The sequence below is a fragment of the Candoia aspera genome, chromosome 1 (genome assembly GCF_035149785.1).
Source record: "Candoia aspera isolate rCanAsp1 chromosome 1, rCanAsp1.hap2, whole genome shotgun sequence".
NCBI classification, from domain to species: domain Eukaryota; kingdom Metazoa; phylum Chordata; class Lepidosauria; order Squamata; family Boidae; genus Candoia; species Candoia aspera.
Window position 1 is genome coordinate 89,737,912 of NC_086153.1, and position 13,373 is coordinate 89,751,284.

Below are 13,373 nucleotides of genomic sequence, written 5' to 3' on the forward strand. Positions count from 1 at the left end.
TACCACTGCCAATTCAAATGTTTCTGAAAGTCAGTCAAAATATACTTAATTGTTTCTCAGTTCTGTCACCCTTTTGTAAAACTGGATTTTGAAGGATGGATAGTTCAAGGTAATATCATATGCAGTCTATGTCCCAGGGTCACTATTAAACTTTTGACATCAGTATTTAAAAGGAAATCAGGCAATAGCTTTACCAGCCTTCAAAATCATAGTTATATAACCCTCATTTTTAGGATTGATCTTTATCAGAGTTTTTAACAAACATAGTAAAAACTAATACAAACTAAACTAAAAAAAGAAAAGAAAAAGGGCAGAAAAAAGAGAAATATAGAAGAGAAAAGCAAAAGACAAAGACAACAAAGACAATAATAAAGAAGTGGTTTCCAAGCTTCATCACACTGAGCATAAGCTAATATACTAACTTTTCACCCTCTTTTAAAATTACAAATTAAAAACCTCTTCTTTCCATAGCCTAACTTTTATCTATACACATTCCAGAAACCGTCATCTTTTTAGTCCTTCTTCAGCAAAAAGTCCATTAGGAGTTGCCAAAAATATCAAACAAATAGTTTATCCCTAGTCAAATAGTCCAACTTTATATTCCTTCTTTTTGCTCTTCACAGTCTTGACTTTTAAATCATTCCTATAGCATCGCAGGATTTGACCTTTCATCACTTTTTGGTATTTAAAAGAACAAATCAAGAATAGGATCTGAACACGGAACAGCTGTGATGAGAAATTCTTGACAATGCCTCTTTATGGGAAGAAAAGGATCTGGATATGAAACAGCTGCAATAAGAAATCCTGGATGATGCCTCTTTATGGGATTTACAAAGTAGGCTGGTGAAAGCTTTGAAGTTATGTAACCCTCATTAAAGGAATCAAAAGTCTCCAAAAAAAAAAAAAGAATAATTATAAACCTCTAACAATAGGGAATTAAATACATACATACATACATACGTATATATGGTATATCACTCAAGAGAATAACCCTCAGGACTGGGAGCTTTTTCTGTGTTCCTATGCTTTATGGCATTGTTTTTTCCTGAAAAAATAAAGATGCGACTGGATAAGCAGCAGGGTCATGCCTAATCTTGGGAAGAATTATGTTATTTTAAAAATGATTGATTTCTTCCTCAGTGACCTTTGACTCAATATTAGAAAGCAGAGTCTAAAAAATAAAAAGATGCTGATTTATTAAATCAGAGTGCTTATATATTTTGTCATGCACATCCTTTAAAGTAAAAATGATGTTACTTTATTGATATTACTTTAGCCTAGAAGCCAATAATTTACCTATTCTTTCCCCTTGCTCACAATACCTTTCCTTTATGCTATTCAATAAGCATTCTATATTAAGTGCATTTAACCACCAGTATTTAAAAAAAATCCTTCTGGATCTCTTATTTTTTTGTTCTACTACAAATTTTGAAGACCTCTTAATCAAAATTACTACACCTCTAACAGAGTTTGAATTCTCAGTGTGGAGAATTTCCAGTGGAGCAAGGACTATGTTTGACAGGACCATGGAGCAAGTGCTCTCCAGTAGTCCAGGTTTGTTTGTTTCTAGTCCATCCATAATACCAGGGGCAGAGAAGGAAAAGTGGTGGCAGGGTACAAAAGGGATGGCACTCAGAGGTGAAGGTCATGCAGTTTCAATTGCTCAATCTTCCCTTAGCCCCCCAATGATAAAAGAATCGCTAGAGAAGCCAGCTTCCTTTTAAAGCCCTAGGCCAAGAAGTTGGAGTCATTGCTATCCTCAACAAACAACTATTTGTTTGTTGAGGATCTTTATCCACTTTGCATAGTAAAATGTGGAGGCATGTACCTTCAGAAGGAGAAGTGCCTTCTGATCAGCATCCTAGTCCAGGAAATATGAATGACGCTGGAAGATCAAGCAAAATTCTCTCACATTCTTCAGAGGGTTCTGCCATCAGAGAATGGCTATAAATCACAGCATTGGCACTGAAAAGGGTGACATTGCACCAAGTGGGGGGTGGGGTAGCAGCTTCTTCTGGCAGTGCAGATATACTATAGATCATAGGGAATCACATAAATACTCATTCTTTGCGGAGAGGAATAACTCATATTTGACTGTTTGATTTACCATTTTAACTCAGGGCAGAGATGGCATGCAGCCTGCATTCTGCCTCCAGTGTTGTTTCTTATGACATCCACCACTAGTCCAAGCCAGATTCCAAGATGTTCAGGAGTCTCACAAACTGATTCTAAACAGACAGAAATAGCAGGAATCACCACTAAATAGGATAAATGATCAAGATGCTTCTAGTCATGTTTAAATTTCTTCTTTGGGGGATTCTAACTTTATGGGACAAGTGATTTCACAGTCTATTCTTTTGGCCTGCTAGCTAGAATATCTGGCAAATGTATCCCAAGTGGAAGAAGGTTGTGACAGACTATAATTCAATTCAAAGCTTGGCTTAAAGGAAATGCAGGACCTAGAAACAACTTGGAGGGTTGGTTTGTTGTCTCTGTTATCCAGACATTAGTGGTTTCCCTTCACTGACAGGACAGACCAGTGCGGTGCCTCCTTCTGAGGCTGCAAGTGTGCAAGAGCCAGGCCCCTTGGCCTGTAAGCAAAGACATGTGAACTGCTCGGGGTGAATATTCCTAGGTGATAGCTAGGGATTTTTGAAAGGTAGAGATGTATTAGTATCAGGTATGAGCTGAAAAATGTCATAGATGTGTTGTTGGGGGCAGTGCCTTTCTCTTGAGTATGTGATTGTCCAGAATGTAGAATTGTATTTATTTATTCATTTTTCTCTTTGGGTATACAATAGGTGTGCACTGTAGATCATAGGGGGTCGGGGTGGGAATGTGTCTGGAATGGACAGAATTAGCATGGGGCTGGAAGGACAAGGGAACCTAGTTGGCTAGGTCCTTCCTCAGATACCTGATGGTGTAACCTTTGGGCCCCTCTGCCTGCTGATTTTGTTGCTAAGTGCAGTTCAATTCATAATAAGAATACTGTCATCCACAATTTGGACTTGAAGGAGCTGACCTGGTGTTACTGAGACCTGGATAGGTAAGCTGGGATGAATAGACTTGACCTAGCATTGCCTATCTAGTTTCTCAAAGCAGCACCAACTAAGCTAGGAATCATGGGGGAGTCACAGTAGTCCATAGATGGTCCATACCATCTTGCTTGCAGAAAGCATCTCTGAACTGAAGTAAGCTGAGAGAGACTTTATTTCACATGGGACCACAAGTGCTAGCCACCCCACCTTGTTCTCCAACAACATACCTGATAAGGCTGACTGAGGTGATCTGTAGCATGATTTTACATGGACCTTCAGGCCATGAAACAGGCCAACTAGACAACTAGAGTACAAATATCCATTATAAAGCCAACCAGTACACATGAAGGCATATGATTATGCCTGGTAGTAAAGCCTATGAAGAAGGCTTACTTTGCAGCCTCCATTGCATCCTCAAGCAGCCATCCATCCAACCTTTCTAGAGTGGTTATGGGGTTACTATCAGCTGCTCTTGGTTATTCACATAAATGAAATTCCAGAAACCTGTTGTGACACATTTACAACACATTTACACATTTACAACAATATTTCAAGAATAATATTACTTGTCTGTATATGGCTTGAACATTGCTTTTTGACATAGTATCTGGGGCACTGCTTTATCTACTTAAGTGAGACTGCTTTCAATTTTTAAGCCCAAGGATCTGTGCAAGATGATTGTAGCTGTCCAGCTCACAATTTATTCTCCTAACCCTTATCCATCTTGATTTAGTCAAGCTAGGTGAGTGGAATGAGTACATGGATGTAGGAAGTAAGCAATACATCTTTGCATGATGGTGTAGTGCTACCAACCTTAAAAGAGTCAGCAGCATGCCCACTTCTGGTAACACCCTCCCTAAATCCACAGGTTTATAACAAATGACTTCCAATAACAAATCCCCCTATTTTTGCAGGTATTTTGATATTCTTGAAAGAAACCATCTTGTCCAGTTTTAGTCTGGGTTTCAGCCTAGTTTTGGAACTGAATAAGCCTTCATCTTCCTAGTGAATGATTTCCAGTGGGGACAAAGGCACAGGGAGTGAAATTATACTAATTCTGTTTGATCTCTCAGGGTAATTTGAAACTGTTGAGCACAGTGTACTTCTGAATAGTCCTGTGAAATTTATTTATGTATTTCAATTTGTATGGCCGCTCATCTCAAAATCATGACTCTGCAGCTAGCAACCGTTAAAAACACTGTAAACAACAACACAGTAACTACATAATCAGCCACCAAGGTAAAATCTAAAGACTATCAAATCAGTGTCAACATAACAATTTCATGGGCTCTGCCATACATTCGAACCCTATGCGTGGCGACATAGCCATATCTTCAAGGTCTTATGACAACTTAACAGCTATATCAAGCCTCTAGACGATGTGAATATAGGAAGTTCTGGGGTAGGTGCCAACGCTATGAAGATATGTAGCACTACGTCGCTATACCATCTAAATCAGAAGAGGCATGCATGTCCAGGACATATGCCTAGATGCAGTGCTGAAAGCTAATAAAATAGGGACAATATTTGCCATCCTCCAGTTGCCTAGCAGCTATTCTCAACATTTTTCAACCGTGAGGGTGCCAAGGTAAAATCTTCCCATCTTGAATTTTATACTTTATATTTTGTCCTTGAGCAGTTAGCATATTGTTCCTTTACTTCTCATTTAGTTTTAAACATAGCTAAAGAAGCCTCTTTTGCTGCTCCTAGCATCTTTTGCTAACTTCAGTTCATTCTGAGCTTTAGCTTTCCTGACACCATTTCAACAAATCCAGGCTTTCTGTATGCATACTTCCTCTTTCATCTCTCGTAGCTGTCCTTATTGATTTCAGATCTTTATTAAGCTTTTTGTGAGACTTCTTCTACTGCCTTCCATATTTTTTCCTCATTGGAATTGCCTGTGTGGTGCCTTTAATATTTTGTTTCTTTGGAACTCCCACCCATCTTGAGTTCTTTTTCCCAATACTTTCTCTTGCCTTGGAATTATCAGTATTCTGAGTTTATTAATGCCTTGAAGGCCAGGATATTTGCTTTATTACACTTAGTTTTAGTTTCCCTTAATATCACAATCACTTTTCTTCAAAGTTCCAGTGAGTTTCACTTTGTCTATTAAGCCTTGCCTACTGGCTATGATCAAGTAAAAAATAGCAGATCACTTTGTATTGTCAGGGCAGTATCTTCATACAGTAAAGGTTTCTTAATGGCTATAGAGAGATATGTACATAGTTTGACCATTGCCATAGTTATGCTATGCTCAGTATTGCATTCATCATCAAAATATGTAACATGAGGAATCCTGATTTGAATTTAATGAGTGTTACCTTGATTCTTTTGCATACGCCGTGGAAGTCAGCAAATAATAACTTGTAGGGCTTCTATATGAAATCCTGCCCCTTGTTTCTTTAAATAGATATGAATATTGTAAGGGACAAATGAAAGAGGAGGTAATGTGAAGCAGGAATGATTATTGTAATGTTAACATACTGACCCTGCAAGAAATCCACTGCATCAGCAAGAAAAATTTTATTACAACAGTATCAGCACCAAAGAAAAGGAAGAGAAAGGAAAGAAAATCCTACATTATTTTAAATATGAGTTATTGAGGCAAGACAATTCCTTGGATAAAGTCCAGCAGAGAACATCTGAGAAATCCATTTTTGTTTGACCATCCTTTTTAAAAAAAAACAATTATTTGAAAAAAAAAATACATTCAGTGAGAATTTGAACTGCTTATCCTTCAAATCTTCAGCAAAGGATCGTTACCTTGTCGTGGTGCTGGAGCTTGAGCACCTCAATGATGCCATGAGCTAAACCGTGAAGGGCCACCCAAGACGGGAAGGTCATGACAGAGAGGTCAGACTAAATGCGATCCCTGGGGAAGGTAATGGCAACCCACCCCAGTATTCTTGCCGTGAAAACTAAATGGATCGGTACAACCAGAGATATGTCGGTATACCATCGGAAGGTGAGACCCCCAGGTCGGAAGATGGTCAAAATGCTACTGGGGAGGAACAGAGGATGAGCTCAACTAGCCCCAGACGTGATGACGCAGCTAGCTCAAAGCCGAAAGGACGGCTAGCGGCCGACGGTGCTGGTGGTGAACGGCAAATCCGATGTTCTAAGGATCAACACACCATCGGAACCTGGAATGTAAGATCTATGAGCCAGGGCAAATTGGATGTGGTTATTGGTGAGATGTCAAGATTAAAGATAGACATTCTGGGCGTCAGTGAACTGAAATGGACTGGAATGGGCCACTTCACATCACATTACCACCAGATCTACTACTGTGGACAAGAGGACCACAGAAGAAATGGAGTAGCCTTCATAATTAATAGTCAAGTGGCTAAAGCAGTGCTTGGATACAATCCAAAAAATAATAGAATGATCTCAATTCGAATTCAGGGCAAGCCACCTAATGTCACAGTGATCCAAATATACCCCCCAACCACAGATGCTGAAGAAGCTCAAGTACAGCAGTTCTATGAGGATCTGCAGCACCTACTGGACAACACACCTAAAAGAGATGTTATTTTCATCACGGGAGACTGGAATGCTAAGGTGGGCAGTCAAATGACACCTGGAATTACAAGTAAGCATGGCCTGGGTGAACAAAACGAAGCAGGACATAGGCTGATAGAATTTTGCCAAGACAACTCACTCTGCATAACAAACACTCTCTTCCAACAATCTAAGAGCCAGCTTTATACATGGACTTCACCAGATGGACAACACCGAAATCAGATTGACTACATCCTTTGCAGCCAAAGGTGGAGGACACCTATACAGTCAGTAAAAACAAGACCTGGAGCTGACTGTAGTTCAGATCACGAACTTCTTAATGCACAATTTAGGATCAGACTAAACAATGTTCAAACTATCGAACAGTGGCACTGATTTCACATGCCAGTAAGGTAACGCTCAAGATCCTGCAAGGTAGACTTCAGCAATTCATGGAGCGAAAATTGCCAGATGTACAAGCTGGGTTTAGAAAAGGCAGAGGAACTAGGGACCAAATTGCCAATATCCGCTGGATAATGGAAAAAGCCAGGGAGTTTCAGAAAAACAACTATTTCTGTTTTATTGACTATTCTAAAGCCTTTGACTGTGTGGACCATAACAAATTGTGGCAAGTTCTTAGTGGTATGGGGATACCAAGTCATCTTGTATGCCTCCTGAAGTATCTGTATAATGACCAAGTAGCAACAGTAAGAACAGATCATGGAATAATGGACTGGTATAAGATGGGGAAAGCAGTAGGGCAGGGCTGTATACTCTCACCCTGCCTATTCAACTTGTATGCAGAACACATCATGCGACATGCTGGCCTTGAGGAATCCAAGGCTGGAGTTAAAATCTCTGAAAGAAACATTAACAATCTCAGATATGCAGATGATACCACTTTGATGGCTGAAAGCAAAGAGGAACTGAGGAGCCTTATGACGAAGATGAAATAAGAAAGTGCAAAAGCTGGCTTGCAGCTAAACCTCAAAAAAACCAAGATTATGGCAACCAGCTTGATTAATAATTGGCAAATAGAGGGAGAAAATGTAAAAGCAGTGAAAGACTTTGTATTTCTAGGTGCGAAGATTACTGCAGATGCTGACTGCAGTCAGGAAATCAGAAGACGCTTAATCCTTGGGAGAAGAGCAATGACAAATCTCAATAAAATAGTCAAGAGCAGAGACATCACACTGACAACAAAAGTCCGCATAGTTAAAGCAATGGTGTTCCCCGTAGTAACATATGGCTGCAAGAGCTGGACCGTAAGGAAGGCTGAGAGAAGGAAGATTGATGCTTTTGAACTGTGGTGTTGGAGGAAAATTCTGAGAGTGACTTGGACTGCCAGAAGATCAAACCAGCCCATCCTCCCAGAAATAAAGCCAGACTGCTCACTTGAGGGAATGATATTAAAGGCAAAACTGAAATACTTTGGCCACATAATGAGAAGACAGGACATCCCGGAGAAGATGCTGATGCTAGGGAGAGTGGAGGGCAAAAGGAAGAGGGGCCGACCAAGGGCAAGATGGATGGATGATATTCTAGAGATGATGGACTCATCCCTGGGGGAGCTGGGGGTGTTGATGACCGACAGGAAGCTCTGATGTGGCCTGGTCCATGAAGTAACGAAGAGTCAGAAGTGACTAAACGAATAAAGAACAACATTAGACAGAAAATCCTAACAAACTGAAGAAGCGTGGGAAAAACCCAGACAGATAACCCCAAAGGTTAAGGCGGGTCTGATCTGTGTCTCTTTGAATGGCTGCTTAACTCCTCAGTTCTATGCATGCGTTTCCGCCCCTGGATAGAGGCCCCCTCCTGCTCACCATCAGTATTCATGACATAACCCTCCTCTCCAGATTCACATTCCATTTCAGCCCCCTCCCTTCCAGAGTTCCTTCCTCCCTTCAGGGTCTCATGAGAGTCCATCTCCCCGTCCAAGCTCCCATGGAAACTGGGCAACGATGGAAATTCTTCAAAGGAAAACTCCTCCAAGGACGAATCAGTGCTACTCTCCAGGTCTGATAATGCTTCTGGCCCAGGTGGCTGCTGCTGGAAAATAGCTAGATAATTAGAAGATTCTTCCCCCCTCCCCCTTGGGAAATGCAAGCCAGAGGTGGAGGGCTGCGGCTCCCCCTCCTTCTCTCTCTCTGGCCTCAGAGCCTCTGGCGGGGGTGGAGATTGCCAACTTACGAACTCCTTTGCTTGGGATTCCTCTGCTTGCTCAGTCAAGTGAGGAATCTCTGGTACAGTGCGAGGCTTGGGTTTGTGAGGGAAAAGCTGATGGAATCATTGAACCAGCGCTGGTGCATGCACATCTCTGGCATTTTCCCACATGCGCTCTTCCTCAGGGTAGCCTTTCCAGTGTATTAAATATTGGATGCCCCTTCCCCTCCTCCTAGAGTCCAGAATTTCCTTGGCTTCGTATTCCTCCTCCCCCTCCACAATTACTGGAGGTGGGGGGGGGGGGATTTGCGATCGTAAGGTACTTGGGGGAGGGTCTTTGGCTAGCAAGGCTCTGTGAAAGACTGGATGGATTTTCATGGATGCTGGCAGCTTTAAGCGATAAGCCACTGGATTTATCTGCTGTACCACAGTGAAAGGGCCCACAAACTTAGAGTCCAACTTCTTGGAGGGCCTGGTAGAGGTCAAAAACTTGGTAGAGAGCCATACTTTGTCTCCTACCGCAATCACTGGCCCCTCTTGTCTGTGAGCATCTGCAGCTCTCTTGTAAGCACTCTTTGCCCTGTTCAGCTGCTCCTTTAACAACTCCTGTGAGGCTTGTTGCTCTTTAAGAAAATCAGCCACGGCTGGAACAGTTCCCTGCTGGGAGGAGGTGGGCAACACCCAAGGGTTAACCCCGTAGAGTGCTTGGAAAGGAGACATCTTGGTAGAGGATTGCACAGAGTTGTTATAAGTAAATTCTGCCATGGGGAGCAGGGCTGGCCAATTGTCTTGCTGATAAGTGGTGTAACACCTGAGATACTGCTGTAACCATTGGTTAATTTTCTCAGCTTGCCTGTTACTAGCCGGATGATGCGATGATGATAGGTGGATCTGGACCCCTAATGACTGGAAAAGGGCCCTCCAGAACCTGGAAGTGAACTGAGGGCCTCTATCACTCACCAAGTGATTTATCATGCCTCTATACCTAAAAACATGGTCCATAAACAACTGTGCTGTGGCTTGTGCAGATGGGAGGCCCTTGCAAGGAATAAAATGTGCCATTTTAGTGAAAAGGTCCAACACCACTAGTATGGAAGTCAGCCCCTGAACCAGGGGTAAATCAGTGATGAAATCCATGGAGATTGTATCCCAAGGCTGACTGGGGGTGGGTAGAGGTTGCAAGAGTCCTGTGGGCTTCCCTGGGAGAGGCTTGGCTCATCTACAGGTATGACAAGAAGCAACGTAACCCTTTATGTCTGCAGTCATCTTAGGCCACCAGTAGTCTCCCAGAGCTCTATGGAGAGTTTTGAAAACACCTCCATGGCCTGCCATTTGATGGTCATGGCAAAGTCTCAGTACTTCTTCCCTCAATGAGGGGGGAATGTATAATTGCCCACTATGCCAGAGGATTCCTGCCTCCACATCAAATGGTGAGGCAGTGTCTTGTGGGTCCCTCTGGAGGTCATCCATCCTGGCCCTGGCATACGGGTCCTGTTGCTGCTGAGCGCTGACTCTTGTAAATAGGTCCCCTGCTTGTCTGCCTGCTGCTAAAATCTCTGTCTGGTTCCCCCTCATAGACTGCTGAAAGTTGTGAGGTTGTAATATAGTAGCCTGTACTTCCTGGTGAGTAGCGGGGGTTGCCTGAATGGATCAAGACAGGGCATCTGCCAAATGGTTCTGCACCCCGGGAACATAAGAAATAACAAAATTGAGATGGGAGAAAAACTGGCTCCATCTGATTTGGCATGGGGTGAGGGATCTGGTGTTTTGTAGAAGCTGTAAATTCTTGTGATCGGTGCAAATTTTCACAGGGAAGGTTGCACCTTCTAGCCAGTGCCTCCACTCTTGAAATGCTGCTTTAATTACCAGCAACTCCTTGTTAAAAACTTCGTAGTTTCTCTCTGCTGGTGAGAGTGTGCGGGAGAAAAATGCACAAGGGAGCAATGTATTCTCTGTTTTTTTAGTATATTGCAATAAAACAGCCACGATAGCAAAATCTGAAGCCTCTGAATGCATTATGAATTGCTTCGTGGGATCAGGGTGCTTTAAAAGCAGCTGGGATGCAAAGAGTTGCTTAAATTCTTGGAAGGCTGCTTGCTCCCTCTCCCCCCAAATGAATTTTGATCCTTTCTTCAAAAGCTGTGTGAGGGGTTTAGCCCTGTCACTAAATTTATTTATGAATCTCCTGTAAAAATTGCAGAACCCTAGAAATTTTTGTACCTCTTTCACATTTCGGGGGGGTTGCCAAGAGAGAATTGCCTGGACCTTAGAAGGATCCATGGATATGCCTTCTGTTGGTATTTTATAGCCCAGGAAATGTAATTCAGTTAAATCAAAGGCACACTTCTCTAGTTTGGCGAACAGTTTGTTCTCTCTCAGTCTTTGTAAGACATTATGTACATGGGTTACATGAGTTGTAGCATCCTCAGAGAATATTAATATGTCATCTAGATAAATGACCAGATACTTATCTAGTAAATCAGAGAAAATTTGATTCATAAATCTGGAAAATATGGCTCCTGCATTAGACAAGCCAAAGGGCAAAACAAGGTACTCAAATTTACCAAACCTGGTATCAAAGGCAGTCAGATATTCATGCCCCTCTTTCATCTGGATCAGATTGTATGCATTCCTGAGGTCCAACCTAGTAAAAATGTGTGCTTTCTGTGAGCGATCCAGCAGATCAGATATTAGGGGGAGTGGGTAATTTTCCTTGACTGTGACTTTATTGAGGGAACTGAAATCATGCACCGCTCTCATGGGTGCCTCCTGGTTTGCCGGTCCCAACGGGTCAGGCTTCTTTGTACGAAGAAGGTAGGAGCAGACGCTGGGGAAGTAGATGGTTGGATGAACCCCTTTTGGAGATTAGAATCCAAGTAATCCTTTAAGGTGGCTAGTTCTTTGGGGGACATGGGATATTGTTTCCTTGCTGGAATCTTGGCTCCTGGTATCAACTCAATGGTGCAATCACAGTCCCTATGGGGGGGGGGGTAGTGCTGTGGCCTCTTGTTCACTGAAAACATCTGCAAAATCTGCATACTTGGCTGGCAACTGGATCCCCCCTGCTTCCATGACTGCATTGGTTGCTGGAGAGAGAAGAACGGCTTGAATCTTGTGGTGCTGGCATTCCTTAGCTGAGAAGGAGATTGCTCCCATAGTCCAGTTCAACAATGGGTTGTGGTTCTTCAGCCAAGGTGTGCCCAGGACTATAGGCACATTAAGTGATGCAGTAACATAAAGTTGGATCCACTCAGTGTGGTCTCCCATTGTTAGTTGCAAAGGTTCTGTGAAACTTCTAATCATCCCTGCCTTGAGGGGCTGGCCGTCAATGGTCTCAACTTCTATGGGATGTGGCAATTCTATGGTCAGGACATCGAGGTCTTGTACAGTCTGTACATCAATAAAATTGGTTGAAGCTCCAGAATCCACGAGGGCCTCTAGCTTGACCTGGTGCTCTGGGTTTACGCTCATTATGACTAGTAAGTAGTAAAAGGAGTGCCTGGAATCCTTGGAATGAGCCCTTCTTAATTGATTGATGGTCTCCCTGCTGAGCTCTGTGGAGGGAGACCGACAGAGTTTCCCTGGTTGGAAGTAGAGGCGGAGGTGGCTCTTGGTTCAGCTGCTTGCCCTGGGGCTCTTACGGAATTTGCTTGGCTTCTCGCTGGGCAAGCTCTCACCATGTGCCCCTGCACTCTGCAGTAGAAACAGAGGGCTCTCTCTCTCCTTCTCTGTCTCTCAGCCTTGAGCTTCCTGCTCACCCCGATCTGCATCGGCTCCTCTGGTCCTGAGTAGAGAGATACTGCGGAGAGATCTGGAAATCCTGGAAGCACTCTGAGGCCCCTGTTCCTCCCTGGCTGCATCTGTCTGAGCTCTTCTAGCCTGGCGTCTATGACCACAGACAGTTGATATAAACCTTCTAGGGTAGCTGGTGTTCCCTGGCACACTAATTCATTTTTAATTTCTTCATCCAGCCCCTCTTTGAATTGGTCTTTCAAGGCACTCTCATTCCAGTCCAGATCTCCTGCTAACAGCTTGAAATCAGCAATGTAAATTCCCACCCTCTTGTTGCCTTGCTTGAGCTTCTGAATTTCCCGGCTGGCAGTGACCTCTCTGATCGGGTTGTCAAAGTGTGCTCAGAACCCTGCCAGAAAATTCTGGTAGTCGTTGAGAATTGGGTCGTTGTTCTCCACCATGGGAATAGCCCATTTGGCTGCTGGTCCCTTTAGCAGACTTAGAATGAAGGTGACTCTGGTTCTGTCTGTGGGAAACTCTGCCGGTCTGCTGTCGAAAAACATTGTGCACTATGTGAGAAAGGTTCTCAACTGTCCTGCTTCTCCTCCAAACTTCTCTGGTAGACTGCCCTGGGATCTCAAGACTACTGGCGGAGCTGCTGCTTCTGCTGCTGCTGCTGGCACCGGTTGTGGTTAATCGGAGCTGGTTGTTGTAACTGCTGTAGCATGGCTGCTTGTAATGTGTTGATCTGGAGATCTACTTGCTGTTGATGTTGTTGCAATGCTGCTGCCAGTTGTTGGATGGCTTGCCGAATTTCCTGGTTTTCTGAAGACATTTTCCCAAATGTCTCTTCCTTTTTTTTTTTGTTCCTCCCTCTTTCAATGGGAGTAGGGAGTTTGTTAGGATTGATGTCCTAACAGCCAGGAACTACACTGA